This window comes from Manis pentadactyla, chromosome 3 (assembly GCF_030020395.1).
Source record: "Manis pentadactyla isolate mManPen7 chromosome 3, mManPen7.hap1, whole genome shotgun sequence".
Classification (NCBI taxonomy): Eukaryota; Metazoa; Chordata; class Mammalia; order Pholidota; family Manidae; genus Manis; species Manis pentadactyla.
The window spans coordinates 38,585,031-38,607,321 of NC_080021.1; the positions used below are offsets into that span (position 1 = coordinate 38,585,031).

At 40.9% G+C, this 22,291-nt stretch overlaps 1 protein-coding gene across 1 annotated transcript in view; it reads left to right on the forward strand.

Moving 5' to 3' along the window:
• Positions 1-22,291, forward strand: part of NCALD (neurocalcin delta) — a 373,180-nt gene that overhangs the window by 99,993 nt on the left and 250,896 nt on the right. The window contains exon 2 of the mRNA XM_036876366.2: positions 9,838-9,889. The gene's annotated coding sequence lies outside the window, so the exon portion shown is untranslated. The remainder of the gene's footprint in view (positions 1-9,837; positions 9,890-22,291) is intronic.

Genomic DNA, 22,291 nt, shown 5'->3' on the forward strand with positions numbered 1-22,291 from the left:
ATACTGATCTATAGAATCCTGCTCCATACTTTAGTTTTCCTTATAGTTTATCTGTGGAATCCAACCTTGTGTCTTGAAGAGTTTCTCATAGTTTGGGTTTTGCTAATTGCATACTCACAGTCTGTTTTACTGTGTTCCTCTGTCTCCTGTATTTCCTGCAATGTGGTAGCTGGATTTAGAGGTCTGATCAAACTCAGATACAATTCCTTTGGCAATATTACAGGACTCTTCTTCCATTAGGAAGCACATAATATCTGTCTTATTCCTCTTTTTGTAATGTTACAATTGTTGATGTGCAATGCTTAGAGTCATTTATTTATTTGGGTTGGTAAAATGGTGATATTCTAATTTTGACTATTTTTTTTTCATTTATCAGGTGGAATACTTTTACAAAAATTTGCTTCTCTTTATTTTTTGGTCACACAGTGGTGCAGTTCATATAGGAGAGACAAAAAAACTATTTGATTCTTTTCCTTTGTTTACTAGGTTCAAAATAATGAATTGGTTCCCTTTCATCCTCCAGAGGTGTGTATACATGCATGACCTTGTGAACTTAAACATTTTTGATGGGTTCCATTATCTGTTTGAAGTTCAAAGCCCAGTGGAAGCTTCTTAAAGTTGGCTGCTGTTTATTTTTCCTGGATGTCCTTTGTAGATATAAAACTCGAACTGGAAACTCAAGAACTACTTCTCTAGATCAGCCTTTTCTCCCATTTATTTTTGGTCTTAACTGGCCAGGGAATATGTTTTAAAGAGCAGGGCACACCCTGTATAGAAAGAGAATATGTGCTTTCTGTTTACAAATATTCCTGGCTTTGTATTTAGAGACAAGAGCTCTGGCTTCCTGTTGGGCCATTCTCCTCTGGAAGTGAGATTGCTTTGCCAATGTTATCCACCTTTTCCGGAAAGATTTGATATTAATAGTTTTCCCTTGAATGACTTATTCTTCTGTGATGCATGAGCTCTTGTCTAGTGAAATATCTGGGATAAAACTGAAAATAGCTATAACATTGTCTTTTAATTTTTCTCCCTGTAATTCAATAAATATCTATGAATTAACCTTTGGGAAAAATATAATTAATCTTACTGAATGTGAGATTGCCTCAGGCGTCTTTGTGTAGGGTAGAAGGACTTTGCATTAAAATGAGCTGTGCCTTCAAAATGTAATTTCCGATCCTCAAAGGAAACTTATCACATCTCTCCCTCTTGGTAACCTGTTTCTCCTTTAGCTCAAATGCTGTTTTCTGTTTTCATCTTGTCGAACTTGGCCAGTTCTCAGCATTTAACTCTCTCATTCCTGTTTCTGTGACAGCGACTTTCTGGCACTAGGGCTCCTGTGAGAATGTTTATGATGAAAAATTGATGGAGGAAATGCTACTTGACCCAGCAACAGAATAGAACCACCCAAGAGAGAATCAAGGTGGTTTTGAGGATCTTACGACATCAGTGTCTGTGACAATTTTCTTTTGGCTTAGTCATTTGTAAGCTGGCTAATATGGGTTTATATTTACCAGTGTTTTTGCAAAAGACTCCTCTGTGAAAGATCTGTCTGACTCTCTGGCCTCATGTTTTCAGCCTGACATTCATGGTCCTCCAGTTTATTACTGCCCTTCTCCCAAACCCCTAGTGACTCCCTGTTTCTTATTGGACTAAGTACACACTTTCTCTGTGGTTCCAGTTTCTCGCTCCAGGCTCATCTCCTTGTTTTCTCTATGGACACCTCTTCAGATCAGCTATGTTAGATTGCTTCCATTTCCCTGGCAGACTGTGCTTTCCCACTTGGTCCTCTGCTCACACAATTTCTTCTGTTTGGAATGACCTTTACTTCCATCTCTACCTGCAGAAATCCAATTATTATTTTAAGACTAATTTGAAAGTCTCCCTTCTCCAATTTCTTCAAAGGAATTACTTTGCCCCTCCTTTTAACTGCCAAGCAATTTGTCTATGGCTGTTGCTTTGTACTCTTTTGTTATATGGTTAACATGGCCTTTGCTATCATTTATGTATTTGTTTGTATCTCCTGGGGATAAATAGGATAACCATAATGCAGATGTTCCTGAGACAGTTTCAGTTTTGCTGTGACACTCCCAGTGGCTGCCTTGTCCTCGCCCCCTGTCTGGTTAGCCCTCTCACTCTCAAAAGTTTCTTGATTTGAACAATAAGCTAAGTGGTCACCCTTAACTGGATAAGTAACTGGAGGGCTGGGACTGTATCATACCCATGCTTGAACCTCTGGTAATTTATCAGGAGAGGTGGTGTGACCCACATACGGTGGGCAAAGAAGCTCACAGAGAGGATACCGCCTTGCACAGGGGCAGGAACCGCTTTGCAGAGGCCATCAGGAAATGCTGAGGAGGTTGGCTTTCATTCCTGTCAGAGCTGGTTTTCCTCACAGCACTGCCAAAAGATTACTTTCCCATCAGAAAGTTGGGTTTCCTGAGGGTTTAACAAGCAACCCCTCCCAACATGAAGGGCTGTGGGCGTCGCTTCTCCCTTGGGGCAGGGCAGTTAGAGCTTCAAAGGAGAATATTTGGGCTTGTGTGGAAAATATTTAGTACACATGTAAAAGGGACTTTATTTACTTATTATTTATTTATTTTTCATTCCTTTTCACTTTTGAAATGAATCTACAGAAAAGGTGATGGAATGGAACATAGTCTATTACCTTCATTTTGCTACATGTAGTTTCTGTCTTGTTCACCCCATATATACACATATTGGATTAAGTTTATGTTTAAGTAAAATTGTTGTATAAATTTTGGCATTCTTTTCCTGAACCACCTGAATGTAGGTTGAGGACATCATGATACTTCACTCCTACATACTTCCACATGCTTCTCCTGAGAATATGGACTTTCTTCTATATAGCCACAGTATCATTACGCCCAAGAGAATGAACAGTAATTCCACAAAACCATCTATTATACAGTCCATATTCAAATGTTCTTCAACAGTTTCTGGATCCAGAATCCATTTGATCCATTTTATCACTTTGATCTCTTTTAATTTAGCATAGTGTGTGTGTGACATATTAGTAACATGCAGTGCTTGGAATTCATTCCCCTTTCCCCATCAAATAATTTTGCCTTTATCCACTCAGCTTCTTTTCCCTCCCCTCCTCTCTCTTTTAAAGGAAGCTCCATCTCTGCCAGATCTACTGCCTGCTTTTGTAACTCAGTGAGGAGGAATCTGGAGATGAGTTAATGGCTAGAGCAAAAGAGAGTTGGAGGGAAAGGTGGCTGCTTTGGAAGTTGGTCTTGGGGCTTTAGAGAGTCCAAGTTTCCTCCCTATGGTCCACTTCAATCCAATGGCTCTAAGGTGTAGGGGCTTGGAGAGGAGTGAAGGAGCTTTTAAGAAATATTGCTGTGGGTTATATATTGATTCTCTTTAGCATTCTTCAAGAACCAGTAAAGATCATATTTGCTTATTAGTTACCTTTGGACTGTATTTCCCTAAATGTACCATTTCTCCAAGATGAGTCCTCATGGGAAGGCAGTATTTATTCTGACCATGCACATTCTTTTCTCTTCAAAGGAGCATTCACATCCACAGAGAAAGAAAGCTTTCATATGACTAGGTCTCAAGCCATAGACTGTCTTAAGAGGATTTTAACAGGTCACAAAATTTTATCATCCAAAGCAGGACACTTTTGATAGTGGAATATTTATAGTGAATGTGAAATAATTATTGATAGTGACATAATTATTCCAGGGCAATAGTCTGAAACCAGAATGGTGTCAAGAAAGCCAAACATGTTGTTGCCTTAGCTATATATGTTAGTTGTTTGCACCAGAATTTATCTTGTGCAAATGGATAAAGGTTATACATAAACATGATGTAAAGAGTGATGTATGTATACTGTTGCATATAAGTATTAGATTGCATATGGAACAGTCTTACAAAGGCAGAAATTTTATTTTGTTCAAAGTAATATGAGATACCTAGAGTAATTTCAAAATTTTGATGTGTCTGTTTTTATTTCTTTAAATAGTAAATTCTTTGAAGATAAAAAATAATACCCATTTTTCATTCAATTTCAGGAAACATTTATTGAGTACCTGCAACATACAGGTGCTATACTAGATGCTGGGGATAGATCAGTGGCACAGTGAGGTACCTAGTACCCAAACACAATATATTTGTGCCATTTTCCCTTATTCTAGTTAGAATTTTCCCATAAATAAACAAGCATAATAGGCTCATGTTTGTTCCCTGATGTTGAAAAAATCTAAATCTAAACATCTAAAATGAAAATTGTGGTACAGAATTATCTTGATGCTATTCTTGCGGCAACCTCAGGAATCAATATCTGAGGACATATATCCTCTGGACCCCTTTTGTTGTGCCTTAAGGATACACATACCTCACACATAACATGACTTTTGCCCCCAAGGAGCTAATAGTCTAGTAGAAGAAGAATGGCATGGAAGTGCATTAGGCATCAGGGCTGCTCTGATTTAAGTCTGTTCAGGGCACCGCTGAGCTGCATGGGAGAAGTGGTCCCTTTTACCTGTCTGGTGGGAGCATGGAGTGTGAAGGACACTATGTTGAATTTTGGTTCTTCCTATGTAACAGGAAGCCCCTGGAAAGAGGTATGAACAGAGCAATGACATTAGTCATTATATTTGGGAAAAATGAACTTCAAGGATGGATGAATTATTTGAAGACATCTAAGGCTGGAAAACCTCACAATTGTTCAAGTAAATAGGGGATGAAGGCTTGATCTAAGGCAGTGGCAGTATGGAGAGAGAATAGGAGACAAAGACGTTGCTTAGGCACAATCTGTTTAATTGGGTTATTGATAAGGAGAGAAAGAGGAAGAGTCTTGGATGATGTTTAGGTTCCTCCCTTGTGTGATGAGCAAAAGATGATGAATTAGTTTTGTCCCTGATAAGTGCTAAATGCTTGTTGGAGATCCAGTCTGATGTTACCTAAGTAACTGATTAGTTAATGTTTTCTGAAGTTGATGAAATTTTCTCTGGATATTTTTGTTACGTTAATGTGGTATTTACTGAGAGAATTGGAAGCCTACAAACTACTTATAAAGGAGTGCATTTTACAACTGACAGATTGCTTTATTCTGAATTGCTCATGACAGACTTTTCTGTGTGTTTGAGAGAATTTGACTTTGTCACAATTTTGAAAATACGTTGTTTCTGGTATGTTTAGATGGTGGGTTTTCAAAAACAGTTAAATATTACAATGAGACTTGCTGCGCTGTGTTTTTCCCATTCAGTTTCCCTTCAAATATACAAGTGTAACATCTGGCACTCCTCTTTTTGAGGGCTCCAGAAAAAGAGCAGCAAGGATTAGATTTAGCACTTGACAAATCATCCAGTTGTAACATTTGCATCCAGAGTTAAGTCTCAAGCTGGCCGAAACCGTCATGTCAGAGGCAGCACTGTGTAATGTCACAGGGGAGCCACTTAGGAGAATTCCTAATATGGTCGGGCATTCTTGAGATGCATGGGGTAGCCCGTTTGTGCGGATCATCCGAGACAGGAATGCAGCTGCGACGTGTCAGGGCAGCAGGATGACAGCGTCTGCAGAGCCCTTCTCTGTTCTTTGTCAGACTGCAGCCCGTCAGCTGATAATGGCAGTGCTTCCATCTTTGCTTCATTCTTCAATGGTGACTCCCTGGACTCCCCGTTCAGTCTGAAAGTCATATATTCTCAGAGTTGGAAGCGACCTCGATAATTATCATAATCCAAACCCCTGGCGGTTTTGCAGGTGAGAAAAACAAGACACAGAGAAGTTAAGCGAATTGGCTGCAGTCAGCCAGCGTATTACCGAACCCTCCAGCCCACCTAGACTCCCCTGTCGGAATGGGCAGGATGGCAGCCACCCTCCTCCTTTTAGTTTATCATTTGCTAGAAGTTAGTCCTCCTTCATGTTATAAAGCCTCTTGGAACTAATATAATGCCTTTGAAAGATGAAAATACATGCTTTACTCAGAAAGTTTTGTTTTTTCCCAAATGAGTTTCATTGCTGTTTAGTGTGACTGGGTCTGCCCCGAGAATTTTCGGGGCAGTGGTGCCCAGCTGGGCGCCTACAGGTAGGGCACAGCCCCGGGTACTGTGGAGCATGGCAGCACCTCTAAGTCCAGGAAAGGGCAGATGCTACAAACCAGTCAGCACCAGTGCTGGGTCTTTGGGGTGGGTGATACCAGAACTTTTCTAAATGTAACCATAATAATTATCAAAATGAAGCTTTCAAAAGGATCCTTGATTCTTGAAATAAAAACCTCACACCTGCATCCTGGGACTCAGTACCCCATGACTCCTGAGGCCTGTGACACTTCTCTGTCCTGGAGGGTGGGCGGTGGTGGGCATGGTGGTCTTAGAGCATGGCCCAGTCTGGGGAAAGAATTCATTTGTAAGTGAGTTGTGATTGAGAGAGGAAAAGTCTGGGGTACTTACCATTTACTGGCTCAGTTTGGTGAGAAAAGGATTTGGAGGCCTTTTCTCAGGAACCACGATGTCTACTCAGTCCTGTCTCTCTAGACTCGCTCCCAACAGAAAATAATCTTTCTGGTCTGCGTGTGGGGTTGGGGGTAGCAGGTGGTAAGCATTGCTCTGGTTCATCATTGCTGTCTGCTCTGAGGCTCTAATTACTTGGGTTTAGAGAGCCAAAAGCCTTTTCCCTGCTCCTGCTGGAACATATCTCTTCCATGAGGAGGTGAATACTTCAGGTTCCTCCTTCCAGAAAAGGGGAGGGTCTCCGGGGGAAAGACGAGGATGGCAAAACACCAGTGACTAGCTCAGAACAGAATTGCACTACATTTGTAAGAGCTCAGTTAGAGAAAAACAAAGGCAGTTGAGTGTGGCATTCTTACTCTGAGCTTTTTCCAAGAGCAGCAAATGAGTGCTCAGGTTTCAAGCTGGCCGAAACCTGCATCCCATGGGATTTTCATCTGATCTTTGGAGTAAATAGGATTATTTTCTTACCACAGCCACGCTTAATTCTATACCAAAATGGTCATAGAATATTGGAGCTCTATAACTCAGAGATGCCATGTGCTCAATAGTCTCCCTTTCCTGATCAATTCTTCCCCCTTCTCCAGGCGGTTCTGAGTCCTGGGAGGCTGGCCTTCATGGATCACCTAAAAGGGCTTATCTCCCCGCTGGTTTCTCTTTGGATTTGGTCAGTGGGAGGTACCCACTTTGCCATCTCTTGGTGTCTTCCTTAACCCTGTCCAAGCTGTATAAATAATTCCCTTCATTAAAACTCCCACTTGAGTATATAATCTCTTTCCTCCTGGGACCCTGAACTCGAGTATTTTACAGATGAGGGAACTGAGGTACAAGTTCCCCACTAGCTTTTCCGGAGGTGTCCCTTCCTCCTCCTTTTTCCCAGCCATGGTTGAGGATTCACACATGGAGACCCTGAGGCCCTGGAATGTTGAACTGGGGAAGAGGGACCTCTGCTCTGCTCGAATGTGGCAGCACATTTCTAAGAACCTTTCTTTTATTTGAAGATGATGTCCTTAGAAATGGTATTTTATGTGGTGTGTACCTACAATGGAATATTATTTAGCCCTGAAAAAGAAGGGAATCCTGTCATACACAGCAATATGGATAAAAGCTGAGCACAGTATGCTAAGTGAAATGAGCCAGTACTGTGTGTTTCCACTTACGTGAAGTATCTAATGCAGTCAAACTCAGAGAAGCAGAGAGTAAAGTGGTGGTTGCCAGAGATGGAGGAGGGGGAAAGGGGACTTGCTGTTCAGTGAATATAAAGTTTCAATTATGCAAGATGAGTAAGTTCTAGAGATCTGCTGTACAACATTGTACCTAAAGTTAACAACACTGTATTATAGCTAAGCATGTGTTAAGTGGGTAGATCTCATGTTTTTTTTTTTATCACCTACGTACGCACACACATACACACACACACAATAAGAAGCAAAAAGAAAAGTATTTTAATAGGTTAGAAAGTAATTAGAGAGAGGAGACTCCTCTGGGATGACCCTGTCCGTGGGGTCGTGGCTGGGCCTTCTTCCAGGGCAGAAGCACCTGGTGCCAGAGCCCAGCTAGAGGAGTGTGGGCTAAGTGTCTCCCCCACCCAACTCCCAGCCCAGTGCCTTGCACACCCATCTCCCCACTCCCGTGTGTGAGAAGTCAGAATTTCTGGTCATGCCTTTGTCCATGTGAGAGTAAAGGTGTGTATGTGTGTGTGTGTATGAGAGAGAGAGAGAACTTGTATTCTCCATTTTATTAACTTTACTAAATTCTCTGAAGGGTCTTTTTGACCTCTCATATTTCATTGAGTCTAAGACATGTTTTATTTTCCTCACCTTTTAATACTCTGATACCAGGATGTGTCTTATAGCTGAAAGCATCTTTCATTTCAGCTGGTCACGTGGTGGTTGTGCTCTAGTTTCACGGCCTGTGCATGTGGGAACTCGGTAGTTCTGGTTGCATGACAGGACAGCTGAAACCCCTTAGTGTTTCAGTCAGCAATCTATTTGATGACCATCTGAGAAAGGAATGTGAGTCCTAGGTGCTGACTGAAAATTTCTGCTGGCATCTATTAGTAAAGTTATCTTGCTAACATCAACCCTTGTGGAAAGTATCAGAAACTTAGAATAAAATCCCAAATACATTACTTGAGCACTCTTAAGAAATGCTGCATCACTAAAGCTTTTGGTGGCACAGAGGGCAATATTATGTGGAAAAACAGGTTATTGGACCTTGTGTCAAAAGTGATTCTGAAGAGTGAGTTCTGAAGCTGAATACCTAAACCAAATTAAATTGGAATATCTAACCAATTTATTTCTCTAACATTTTATTTTGCATCTTTATGGATATATTAAAACCCATGCCTGAATAAGTCTAATTCAAGCTTTCAACAAATATGAAATAAAAACTCTGAATTTTAGTATTGTATTGTGGTTTAATCTGCACCATTTTTTCTTTCTACTGTTATATAAAATAGCGTCTTCTCTTACAATTAGTGAATCTTAATGATCAGTGATATATAGTAGGGAAGTAGGAAGTCTATTAAATTATCAGCATGAAACAAAAGATGAGTTGGAAAGCCAAGGACTGAAGAATGAGTTTAGTGATTCTTTTACTCAGTAAATATTAAGTTTTTACTGTGAGGCCAGTGCTGGGCTAGATGTGAAGATACAGTTATGAACTAAACAGACATGATCCCTGGGCTCAAAGGGAAGATAAGATATATTTAATAAGCAGTTGCATGTGTGATGTTACAGAAGAAAGCATGCAGTCTTCTTTGGAAGTGTAAATAGGGAAACTTAAGGTGGTCTAGGGGAGCAGATGGCCTGACTGAGGAAGTGACACTGAAGTGGGCACTGGAAGGGCAAAGAGGAGTTAGTCAGGTGGAGGGAATTGGGCAAGGGGGAGGCTAGTCCCCGGAGAGGAAGGAGTGTGCATGAAAGCTGGGAGGTGGCAGGGAGCAAGGGGCTGAGGAAGGGCAGTGTAGCTGGAACACAGACAGTGGTACAGAAATGAGAGACAAAGCTAAAGAAGTAGATGGGCATCAGGTGATGGAGAGCTTTGTAAGTCATGGCAAGGAGGTTGGCTTTTATCCTGAAGGTAAGAGGAGGCTGTGGACTGGGTGTTAGGATGGATGTAGTGTGTCATGCTCAAAGTTTAGAATCATCACTCTACTGCTCTGTAAAACCAAGAGCTATAGGTCAAGGGCAGATGAAGGGAGCATGGTATCAGTCATTCTTACTTGATTAGAGGGATGGCAGAGGGGATGGGCAGAAGATACCAAGTGATGCAATAGTCACCATCACTGATTGCATTCCTCAGATATCATATACTTAGTTCCTGATAACCTGACAGTAATTTTCTTTATTTTTGACAGATTGACTTCTTCTGATTTGAGCCTACTGTGTGTTTTGAGAAATCGTCACCAGGTAACTACAGAACAAGTTTTTCCTCAGATTCATAAACGATACTTTTCTCCCAAGACACCCTAAGATATAAATCTAACATCTTAAACTAATCATTGCAGTAGCTCTATGAGTTAGGTGCTGTCTTATTTCCATCTTATACATGAGGATATTGAGGCACACAGAGGTTAGGCAACTCAATCAACATGCACAAAGGTGTTTATCATGGCATAAACTATAAAAGCCAAACAAAACAAAACAAAGAGGAAAGAATCTAAATATCCAACAGTAGGTAAATTGTATCAAATCATTTATGGTAGATATCAATATCATTTGATGGAGTTATTTAATAATACTCTTTATCAGATAAGAAATTTCTCTTTTATTCCTAATTTACTAAAAGTGGATTTATTCACCTGGATGTTGACTTTTCATGAATGTTTTTCTGACCTACTGAGATGATCAAATAATTTTTATCCTTTATCTAGTCCTGGTAATTTACAGGAATTGATTTTCTAGTGTTAAGCTGCCTTGCATTGCTGAGATAAAACTACCTTGGCCATCATGATGAATTAATTTTCTAAACTGAGCAAGATATAGTTTGCTAAGTTTTAGTCTGAGATTGGCTAAAATTTTCCTTTCTGGTATTTTACTTGTCAGAAATGGTTTTCAAAGTATTGGAGTTACTTGCTACTTGAATGTGTGGTGGGACTTGCAGTAGAACAGTTTGGGCCTGTGTTTTCTTTTGAGGGAAGAATTTTTACCTAATGATTTAATTTCTGATTTATTCAGGTTTTATATTTCTTCTTGAAGTCAGTTTTGGTAAATTTTGTATTTGGTTATATACACACATTTCTGTGGCTTTGTATGCAGGAGATGCTTTAGCAGACAGTAGCAAATGTTTTCCAGAATGGTTGTATTAATTTAAAATTTTACATGCCAACCAGGAGTGTATGAAGGTTCTGGTTTCTCCATATCCTTTCCAATACAAGGTAGTTTCAGTTTTGTTTTATTGATTTTTCATTTAAAATCAACTGATAGGTATGTAGTGGTTTCATATTTGGTTTTAATTTGTGTGTTCCCATAGACTAATGAAGTTGGGCACAATTCCATATGTTAATTGACCATTTGGGTATCTTGTTTTGTGAAAAGTTCTTTCAAGTCTTAAAAATGAGTGAAGTGCTTATTCAAGTCTTTTGAAAAAAAATGGGTTATGTTATTGACCTCTAGACATTGTAAAAATATGTTTTCTGGATTTGAGCCCTTGGTAAGACATATGTGTGGTAAATATCTTCTCTTTTTCCTGTGGTTTACCTTTTCACTCTCTTTTTAATGAACAGAAATTCCTTTAAAATGGTGTAAATGATCTTTTTTTCATTTGTGGTTAGAACTGTTGTATTCTGTTGAAGAAACCTTGGGCTTATTCCAAGATCACAAAGATGTTTTATGTTTTCTTCTGAAAGCTATACTGTTTTACTTTTACATTTTGACCTATAATACTTTTGAAATTGATTTTATTGTGTATGCTATGAGGTGGAGGGTCAGGATTAATTTTTTCCAAGTGGGTATGCCCTTCACCAAGTGCCATCTTTTTGCCATAGCATGACTTACTGTTCATTTATTTTGGTTAGGCTTACTGAAGTATACTTACTATGCAGTAAAATTCCCTCTCTTGAAGTTTATGGTTTGATAAGTTTCACCAAATGTGTACAGTCATGTAACCCCCACCACAATCAAGAAGCGGAGTATATCCGACACCTGGGAGAGTGCTCCTTATAGAGTAAATCTACTCCCCCTACCTCCAGCCTTTGACAACCACTGATCTGATTTCTATCCCCAGATTTTTTCTTTTACAGACTATATAAATGGAGTCATAGAGTATGTAATCTTTCATTTCAGACTTCTTTTACTAAGCATAAAGTGTTTGATATTCATCCATGTCATTGCCTGTACCAGTAGTTTGTTCTTCTTTAATTGCTGAGTAGAATTCCAGCATGAATATGAATGAAGTTACTAGAATCATTCATTAGTAGGTCTTTGTGTAGATGCATATTTTCATTTCTCCTGGGTAAGTTACTAGGAGTAGGATTGTGGGGTCGTAGGGAAGGTATAGCAGTATGTATTTAACATTAGTAAAATTAGAAAATCCCTCCAGCACTTTCCAAAGTCACTACCATTTTGCATTCCTATCAGCACTGTATGAAAGTCTCAGTTCCCTCACAGGCTCCCAGCACTTGGTATTATCAGTCTTTGTAATTTTAGCAATTTGAGTTGGTATATGTGACATCTCATTTTTGAGGCTTTAATTCTCATTTCCCTATTGATTAATGATGTTGAATATTTTTTCATGTGCTTATCATCTGCATGTCTTTGGTGAAGTATCTATTCAAATCATTCACCCATTTTAAAAATTGAGTTACCTTTCTATTATTGTGCTGCAGTAGAACATATTCCAGGGAAAAGCCCTTTATCAAATGTGTGCTTTGCAAATACCTTCTCCCAGTCTGTGGCTTGTTTTTTCATGTTCTTAAAAGTGTCACTCAAAGAGCAGAAGTCTTTAATTTTCATGAAGTTTGATTGATCACTTTTTCTTTTATAGATAGCAGTTTTGAGTCCTAAGAAATCCTTGCTAAAACCAAGAATATAAAGGTGTTCTTGTTTTTTTTAAGAAATCTTATAATTTTAAGTTTTACATTTAGTTATATGATGCACTTTGAGGTAATTTTTGTATCTGGTGTGAGGTAAGGGTCAAGGTTCAATTTTTATATGGAAGTCCAAATTTCCTAGCACCATATGTTGGTGCTATCCTTTTAATCACCTTGGCATTTTTCTCTCTTTCTCCTCCTTCTGATGTTCTAGTTACATGCATATTACACTGTTTGATATTGTTCTACATCTCTTGGATACTTAAAAAAAATTCTGTCTCTTTGGATATTTCTATTGACTTTAAGTTTATTGATTCTTTTCTTTAACTGTATCCTGTTTCCTCATCAGCCTATCAAAGAACTCTTCACTTCTAATACGCATTTTTAACTCGAGAGTTTCTTTTTCTTTCCTACACTTTCTGTGCCTCTACTGAAATTTTCCATGTTTTCTTTCATTTTGTTCTAACTTTCCATGAGAGCCTTTTTTACATGTTAATCATAGCTATTTTGAAATCTCAGTCTGATTGTTCCCATATCTGAGTCAGAATTCTCTGTCTAGATCTGTTGGTGCTTTATCTTGACAATGGGTTGCTCTTCCTTGGGTTTTAAAATGTCTGCTGATTTTGCTTGAATGTTGGACATTGTAGAAAAGCTGTAGATAATAAAGTAAATAATACTGCTACCTGAAATGGCACACTTCTGTTGTAAGGCTGTTGAGGTGAGGGGCTGAGTCAGGCTTGTTAGCAGGTAACCAGAGCAGTAGGGAGTTGGGGGGAGCCGTAGACTGACTGCTCTTGCCCGCTGCTCAGTGCAAAGCTGTGGCCCTCATGGTGGGGTGCTCAGTTCTCATGATCCAGCTGCAGTCTTGGGTAGGCCTTGCATGCCTCGGCCTTGGGCCTGGGGCTCTGTCCACATCCCTGTTCCTCCTCATGGCAGCCAGTCTCTGCCTTGTATCTGTGGGTGTCTTGGTAAAACAGTTTCCTGCCCCTCCTGAATGGCAGCAGACCCCTTCTCTGTGTCAGTGTAGGATCCTAGGCCTCCGTGTTTCTTGTCTTTCTATGAGGGTGGATGGCTTTTGCTTCCACCCTTCCCAAGAATCAGTGTTTCTTTGCTTGGACCTTGAAAGTGGAAAGGTTTTCTGTTCGTCTCCCAGTGGTTTAAAGCTTATGCTTAATGTGAAACAAAATTCTGGAAAGTAGATGAGTTTCTTCCCACTAAAGAGTGCTCCACTCTTCAGTCTCTGACCCTGCCCTTAATCCTTCTCATGAGTACCCCCTGGAGATCTGTGGGAAAAGCCTGGGGGGGCTCCCAGGGATTCTGGACTAGCATGCTAGCCCATGCTTGACCTTCAGGGATTTATTAAAATGCTAGCTGTTCTTACCTGCTTTCATGATGGCCGCCTCTTCCTACTATGCTTTGTCAAAGATGGCAGTTTGTGTGTCCCATTTTCCCTCGGAGGGCCATGTCATTCTCTATGTTAGTCCATCTTGTTGTCTTTCAACTTAGCTCCCTGGTGGGCTCAAAACAAGTTAGAATTTTGTTGATTATGCAGCCATTTCTCATTGTTGGGATGGAAGCAATATTCTCTGTGGCTTTCTATATCTTAGGTAGTTGCAGAAATCTGTTGCAGCTTTTTAAGATCCATTGGTACTAAGGGAAAATGTTGATTGTAAATAGAGGTGCCAGTCAGAAACAGATGAAAGCTGAATCGAAGGAAGGCAATGAAACCACAATCCAAAACTTAATGGGAAAACGGAGAGGTTTTAAATTTTCTTCTTTCAGCTTGGATGTACTTGGCATTTCTTTTTCTCCCTTCTCAGGAAATCCCTGTGCGCAGTGGCAGGAATGGCACAGTAGAGTAGCTTGCTTCTGAGGGCCGGGGTGAGGGCAAGGGGAAGGTCTCCCCTCCCTGCGAGAATCACCTTCAAGAGAAGGTGATGAGAAAAGGAGGTGAGAAGAAGACAAGGAAAAGGCACTCGGAGGGTGGCAGCTTCTCAGAAAAGGGGTGTGAAATCAAGATCCTGAAGAATTCCAGATATCCATGGAGCCAAGGAGTGTGTCATCATAATTTCAGACACGTCTGAATGACTCCCAAGCCATCTCGGGAATGGTCACCTCAACTTTCAGCTTGGATGTAACTGTCTACATCCTTGCTACTCAGGGGACCTGAGCGCTTGCTCCATCCTCAGGCTGAAGGACCAGAATCTGCATTTTAACAAGAACGCTGAGGGGTTTTTGTGCACTTGAATCTTTGGAAGTGGTGTTTTACATAATCGCTGTTTTGCTTTTCTTTTTTAGCCAACTGTGCTTTTAATAATGAGATAAAAACCTTCAAAGTCAAAATATTGTGAAGGTAAACCTGCTTTAAGAATAAACCAGGATAGAATGTGCAAAATTAAGGCATTTAAATGCATTTTCTAGTTAAATTATCAAATTTATTTGAACAAGTATCATTAATATGTATATTTAAAGCTTTTTATTTTCAAATTCTTCCTGGAGCTTTGTATTCCTAGCGCCACAAAGCCACAACTGTTTCATGTAGCTGGGAATTTTCTGTTGCTTCCTCATAGGAAGGGATTTCTTAGACCTGTGAAGCCCGTCTCCTAGGAGCAGTTCAGCCTTTCTCTCCCCCTTGCTTTCAGCTCAAGAAACAGGTTGCTGCATGAGGCTTCTACTGATGCTTCAAAACCTGACCCTAAGGGTTCTTGCCAGGGTCTGTCATCCCTCTGTCAGTGTCCTTGCTAGAGCCCTCAGCTTTTGAATCTTCTCAACTTTGAGTATCTTGTGATGCAGTGATGGGAGTGTGCTGCCAGAATTCTACTTTCCTCTATTTTTTCTCAACTTTAACTAAAGGGTAATTTTGCATTTACCCCAATTCTTAAGTTGTCCTCTTTCCTTTGAAACCATCTGTGATTGCCCACCCCCACCCCAACCCAAACCAGTCTAGTGAGAGAGAGACATGAAGTCAAAGATTTTTGGCAGTATCATTAAATTGTTTTAACGTATCTTGTTCAACTTAGGACCATCATGTATGTGTTCCAAGCAGGTGGACAGAGAAGGGCATGAGATCATGCCTCCCAGCTGAGTCAGCCCAGGTGAAGAGCTCTTCCTGATTTTTCAGGGCTGGTGAATTCTGCTTGAATCTCAAGGTCACCCTTAACTGCAAGGGAGGCTGTCTTTGAGTTGGGCATATTGCTGCTGCATAAGAAATCAGGGCTGGGCTTGTTATGGCTGGAGAACTAAATGCAGTCATCAAACAGACCAGGAGCTAACTATCAGCTTTATGCCCAGTGACGCTGGGCTGGGGAATGACAGGCCAGCTACCATCAGGCCTCCTATTACTTTTATTGCTGAAATCTTCTTTCATGGAGAAGAAACATACATGCTGCTAAGGCCAGAAATGAAGGGAAAGGGGGTGCCCAGACCGCATTGCTCTTTTCTGTACTTAAGTCTCAACAACTTGAGAAATCATTCTCTTGAGGAGGAATGAAGGGCTGTAGCCAACAGTAGAAATCCCCTTCTAATACTTTTAAAAAGACAAACAATTTTGTTTTTTGTTTTTGTCTAGGCAGGGATGCTGGGGAGGAGAGAGTGATGTTTCTCCAAATAATTGTTATATACATATGTGTGTCACACACACACAGTATCTTATCATCTATTATTATATAATGCAACACAGTTGTGCTACACTTGTTTCTTTATATATTTTTCTCAACTCCCGCTGTTTAATGACCTTGTTGCATACATGGTAATCTTGTAATGTGAGCTGAGGAAAGGGAGAAGTCACTTGTGTTGAAATCGTGAAGCTCTCACAAAGGGGAGGAAGACAAACTGCCTGTAGATATTAAAGAGTGGGTAGAGCTGTTCCAGGCAGAGAAGAAGGGTGATTCAGGGCAAGTGAACAGCCCGGGTGGCCTCCTGGGGAGTTCAGCTGCTGGGAAGCTCACAGTAGGATCCTGTATAGGGTGCTCTTCCATTGCCACGGAAACACAGCACACAAGCAGAGAAGCTGCAGGTACCCCCCTCACCCGAAGGAGGCTGGACACTGTTGGTGGGCAGCTGGCTCTGGCCCCCACCAGGGCCTGTCGTCCCTGACCACTGCTGTCCTGGTGATGTGGGAACCCACATGCCCTGCTCCCTGCACAAGGCTCACTCAGCTCAGGACAGCGAGCTGACAGCTAATTGTTGCTGCTGATTGCTTTGCTGACAGTGCTTTGTGGCTATTTTGGTTTTTCCCAAGTGTTCCTTAATTAGAGGAAATGGCATCGTGTGGCGCCCAATCAGCCTCTTGTCAGATATTATCACATTTGCAGGAGAGTCAGGCGACACTGGGGTTGTTCCTGCCAAGCTGGGATGCGGCACAGCCAGCTTGGCAGAGCCGTGACCCCATCCCGCTTTGAGACAGGTTTGCCACTGGCATGAGGAAAGAGCTTCTCCGTTTCCGGAGTGGCTTCAACATACTCAGGACTCCATCAAGGGCCCCAGTTCACACAGCAAGGTCCCACGGAAACTATGCCTCACAGTGGCCACTGCCCTGATAGGATGCTGACTCTTCTCTCTAAAATGAGTTCTGTCAGGATTCCATTGATATTTACCCCTGGCTGACATGGAGAGACCCTTTCATTTTTCCCTGGGAGAAATATGGGTATGACCTGGGGATGGCTCCTACTCAGTGAAGTTTCAGAGCTGGTTTGCCATGTGGTATAGTAAGAGACATCTCACTACATTGCTTCAATTAATAGGAAGAAATACCTTAAGTTGCAAAATATTCTGAATTATAAAATAAGTTTGAAGAGCTTTACAACTCTTCACAGCCTACCTGAAATCCACAGAAAACTTCTCTCAGCTGTTTTCAAAGTATCAGTAGTCCCTTCTAAAGCTACTTCACTGAATGTTTCATTTTGGAATAGCTGTGCTTATTTGCACATAAACTATGTGAGAAAGTTAGAAAATCAGTTTATTTGTCTTATGAGTATGGTCCCTTCCTTTCAAATTTTTTTGGTTTTGCTATTAATGCATTGCAGCGGGGATTTACTGAGCCTGCTTGGTGCCCTCTGGTTTACCAAAGCAGTAAGACACGGTCCCTGCCCTCAAGGAGCTTACATTCTAACTGGGAAATCCACGTTCTCCAGCGGTCCTCTCTTCATGGCTTCCTCAAAAGCATCTACGTGGTTATGTGATTTTTCTCCAGGAGTGTTCAACTGGGGCGGAGAACACAGAATCAGGATGGATCCAGGGTTGGAAAAAAAAAGGGGCACAGATATTGAGCATTCAATGGAGAGAGCACAAGCATCGAAGATTGGCAAAGAAGGAAGGGAGGCTGGGGGGAGTGTGGGGGGAGTCTAGTGAAGATGGAGAAGGTAGTTAATGGACATGGTGGGTGGGCAGAGGCCAAATACAGGAGGACTCCGTGAGGTCAGCAAAGAGATGGAGAGCTGGTGAGGGCAAGAGGGAAAACAAAGTGCTACCTGAGGGATCCCTGCAAGTCTGCACTGTCTCCTCAACCAAAGGGTTAAAAGGGCCAGGCAGGACATCTCTTTGGTGTCTCCTTCAGGTCTGGGTTCAGTGAGATACTCATAGCATGTGCTTCCTAAATATTTCCTTAAGGAATTCAGCTCATTCATGGACTTGGTGAAGATGGTTTGGGGTCAGTGACTGAATTTCTTTCACATACATAGAAATGACTGAGGTGCTTGTTGAGCATGGTCTGCTTCAAAGCAGTTCCTGATATGACCTGATGGTGGTGTGAACATGCACACTGAGGCTGGGATGAGGAGGAAGTCTCCATTAGCTCATATTCATTCATCGCTTTCAGGTGAAGGGAAATTGTGATCACTAGGGAGACAGTCCGGGACGATTTCTGAGAGTCCCACCTGCTATGTGATATTTGCCTTACCGGTGAGGCCAGTAATGCTGTTCCTTTCCAGAGGCCAATTGGTTCTCCATGATTTCAGGCTGGGTACATTTGGAGGCCCATGTGAACAGCTTAGACTTCTTTCTATGCTATCACTGTTCTTCTGCTCAACATTCAACTTTTTCTCATGGTTATATTTAGTTGAAGTAATCTTCATAGAAGACTTCCACAATTACAACACAGCAAAGGCTAGAGAATCAAATTTTAATTTTGAAATAAAAACTAAAACTTTAAGATATCATTCCTATGTATCCTTGTATATTTATAATTAACTTGCACTCCCTGGACACCACACTCACTGCAAGTTCTCTGTGATGGTGTCTTATACTCACTTGTTACCCAACTGGTGGCCCAGTGTTGGGACATAGCGGAGGCTTAAAATACACGTGCACTGAAAGTGACTGCGCCATTTGTCCAGCTCACACATCCTGGCAGTGTCTCTAATGCATATTTTCTTAGGTAGCATTTGAGAGTTCCTTAAGCTGTACCCCAGACATAACGGACTTAACCAGAATCATGTGGTTACCATGGCTTCCAGAGAGCCCTTAGAAGCTCATCGACTTCTCTAGACAGAGAGAAAGATGGTAAACTGCATCAATAGAACATTTCCTATCTTAGAAGCTGAGACTAGATACTGTAGTTATCTGAAACTGCAAATCTGATTTTCAAAACTTCTCTTGAACATAATCTTTTATAAGATATTTTAATTTTAATTTTTTATTAAGGTATTGATATACAATCTTATGCTCAGGTTTCACATGAGCAGCATTGTGGTTACTACATTCACCCATTTTTATAAGATATTTACTGAAAACTACTCTGGCTTATATGCTCTAGCACTAATTTGTAACAGCTTTTCTTTCATCTCTTATCTGGAAGCTTCTTTTTGAATAAAATAGAAATGTGAATGGCTCTGGCTAAGAAATCCTCTCAATTTCAGAGCAAAGTTGAAGTAACTAAGCCCTCCTGTTTGTTCAGGGACAGTGAAGCAAAGGTGGGTTTACTGTGAATAAAATGACAGGCTCACTTTCTTCGTAGGAGACTTCTCCCTTCTGACACAGTTCTTTGATGTTAATCCAATTCTCATTAATTGCTAACTCCAAAGCAACAGAGGTTAGATCTTTGAAAGAATTGCTTTTTATATAATCTGATTGTCTGAAATTTCTATTTGATTGTCAGGTCACTTTTTGCTTTAGAAGTAGTAGCAGGGACTATTTACATGATTAATTTCTACTGCTTGACATTTTTGTAGCACATTGCAGTGTTCAGAGCACTTTACATCCCTTGTTACTTGAGCTATATAACAATCCCTCTAAGGCAGAAAGATGGATTTTTTAAAATTAATTCCCATTTTTTGATTGAGGAGAGTGAGAGTCACAAAGATTATGCCTCCTTTAAAATCAATTCTTACCAGGAGGTGGACCTGGAACTAGAATATATTCTTCCTGTTCCTAATTCAGACTAGAGTTTCCCTGTCATGATAGGCAAAGTGTGAGGATAGTAAGGGAGAACCTATAGCTTCTTTGACAATTATTTGCTAAATTGTCTGTCTCCCTGATTAACTTAAAGCTCCCTGAAGGTGCAGATTATTTTATTCATTTCTAGATCCCTGGTGCCTAGAATAGTACCTGGTACACAGTATGTGCTCAGTTAACATTTTTGTTAATAAGTAATAACAAGGTCAAAATTTTCACCTATACCTAATCCCCTTTACACATTCCAATGACATAGAAAATGTGGAATAAAATAATTATATTTAAAATAAACAGGCAAAGATACAGGTGTAGTACAGAAGTGCAGGTTGTCAATCCATCAAAGTAATGGGTGAAGAACATTGAGCTGAGCTGTAACAAAAACCCCAGAGGAAACTGAAATATACTTCCTGTGTTTAGGGAGCTTAACAATGACTCAGAGAAACAGAATATCCACCATGGAAAAGGTGAAGAAAATCACGGACAGTCTGTTTGGATGGCCTTGTTCTCTTGGAAGCTCAAAACTGGGGGAGATAAAAAGGACACATGCTGCAAAATACCTTGGTCTCAGAGGGAGGAGGAAGTGGAGGAACTCTATTGTCACTTTCTTTGTTTGGTTCTATAATTACCTGTACCTTTTCAAGTGTTTTTCTGCAAGAAACTAAATTCAGCCACTGGTCGATGGATGAATCATGCTAATTAACTGGAATAGAAGGTGAACTTTGACAAAGCTTCAGTTGGCTCTTTTCTTTAAATAGCAAGTAGTTATGCTGTAATTTAGCACCAGTAAACAATTGTTTCCATCCCTATCTCAACCTGAGCTAATAGTTTCAAGTCCTTTAGAGGCTGAGCTTTTCACGGTCTAGTCTTCAGAACACCTGCTGAAGTACCCACTGCTGCAATTCCAGTGCAAGGGGTCTAGTGCAGCGTTTGCAAATCTACTTTTTTTTTTAAAGAAGCATTTTTTTTGGGAATAATTTTATATTTACAAAAATGTTGCACAGAGAGTATAGAAAGGTCCTATGTTTCCTTTCGTTTACCTTCCCCTGATGGTAACTTTGTACATAACCAGAGTATATTAATCAAAATTGATGTAATAACACTAAGCAACAGAGTTCATTCAAATTTCACCAGTTTTTGCCCTGAAGTCCTTTTTCTGTTCAATCCAGGATATCACATGCCAATTAGCCATCATGTCTTCTTAGTCTCCTTGAATCAGTGATAGTTTCTTAGTTGTCTTTCCTCAAATCTGCATTTTAATAAGCTCCCCATGTGGTTTTTGGATACTAGAATCCAACACCTATTTCTCCTCCAAAGCCCGAGACAGGCCCTGGGCACCTGTGACAAGAGCTAAGCAGCCTGTGTCTGGGGGAACCTCCCCTTGCATGAGGGGTACCTTGGGCTTTTCATCCCAAGTCCTGCTCCGGCACGTCAGGGAGCCAGCAGGAAACAGAAGGTATGATCTGGAGTAGTTTGGAGAGAAGCCAGGAGGGGTAGGCAGGGTGAAAGGAACAAATAAGGATGTCACAGCAACTGGGAACTTTCCTTTGTGAGAAACTTTCATCTCCCTGGGACGGAGCAAGGGGAGCAGGGGCCAGCAGGTGGAGCAGTCGCAGGGATGTGCAGTCGTCACGCCAGCTGCTGCCAGAACTACACAACTCCAACGAGCCGAGGACATGGGGAAGGCAGACCCAGGTCTGTCTGCCACCCTGGGTCTTCTTGCTGGTGCATCCCATTGGCGGAACTCCACAGGAAGCCAGAGGGCAGGGGTTGGACGACACAGGTCCTGGGTGCAGAGGAAGGAGAGAAAAGTGCAGAACAGATCTGGAGAGTGGATTTAGCGATGGGTTGAGGCGAGCATAACCAGCACCGGGTTAAAGCAGGAGAGAGAGTGATATTAGGTAACCATGCTTTGGTTAAGACGTGTGCTCTGCTTAGTGCTCTGCTTATTAATTCACAGCTACTGTGTTATTAGGGGCCCATAGCTTACTAAAAAATTACATTAGCCTTGGAAACTGCACTAACACCTTGTTGCAAAGTCAACAAATATCCTTTTGGTGGGTTAGTTATACAGAGAGAACTGTGGTGACTAGCTAAATAAGTAACTTTCCAGGCTGAGGGGAATAAAAGGTGCCATCTGAGATACAGTTTTAGAACTGATAACATAGTTTAAGAATTTCATATAGCACCTTGTACAATTTGGATAAAAGAGTACTTTTTTCCTTTTCTATTTTGTTACTTGGCTCTAATTTTTGAAAGGCATTATCATCATCCTTTCTATTGTATAGTATTATATAGTAAGTTGAATTCTGGGCACCAAAGAAAAAGACTCAGAAAATGTTCCTCTTCTTTTTCGTAATTGCAAAGGAATAGAAATGGAAAGAAGCTAATTTTT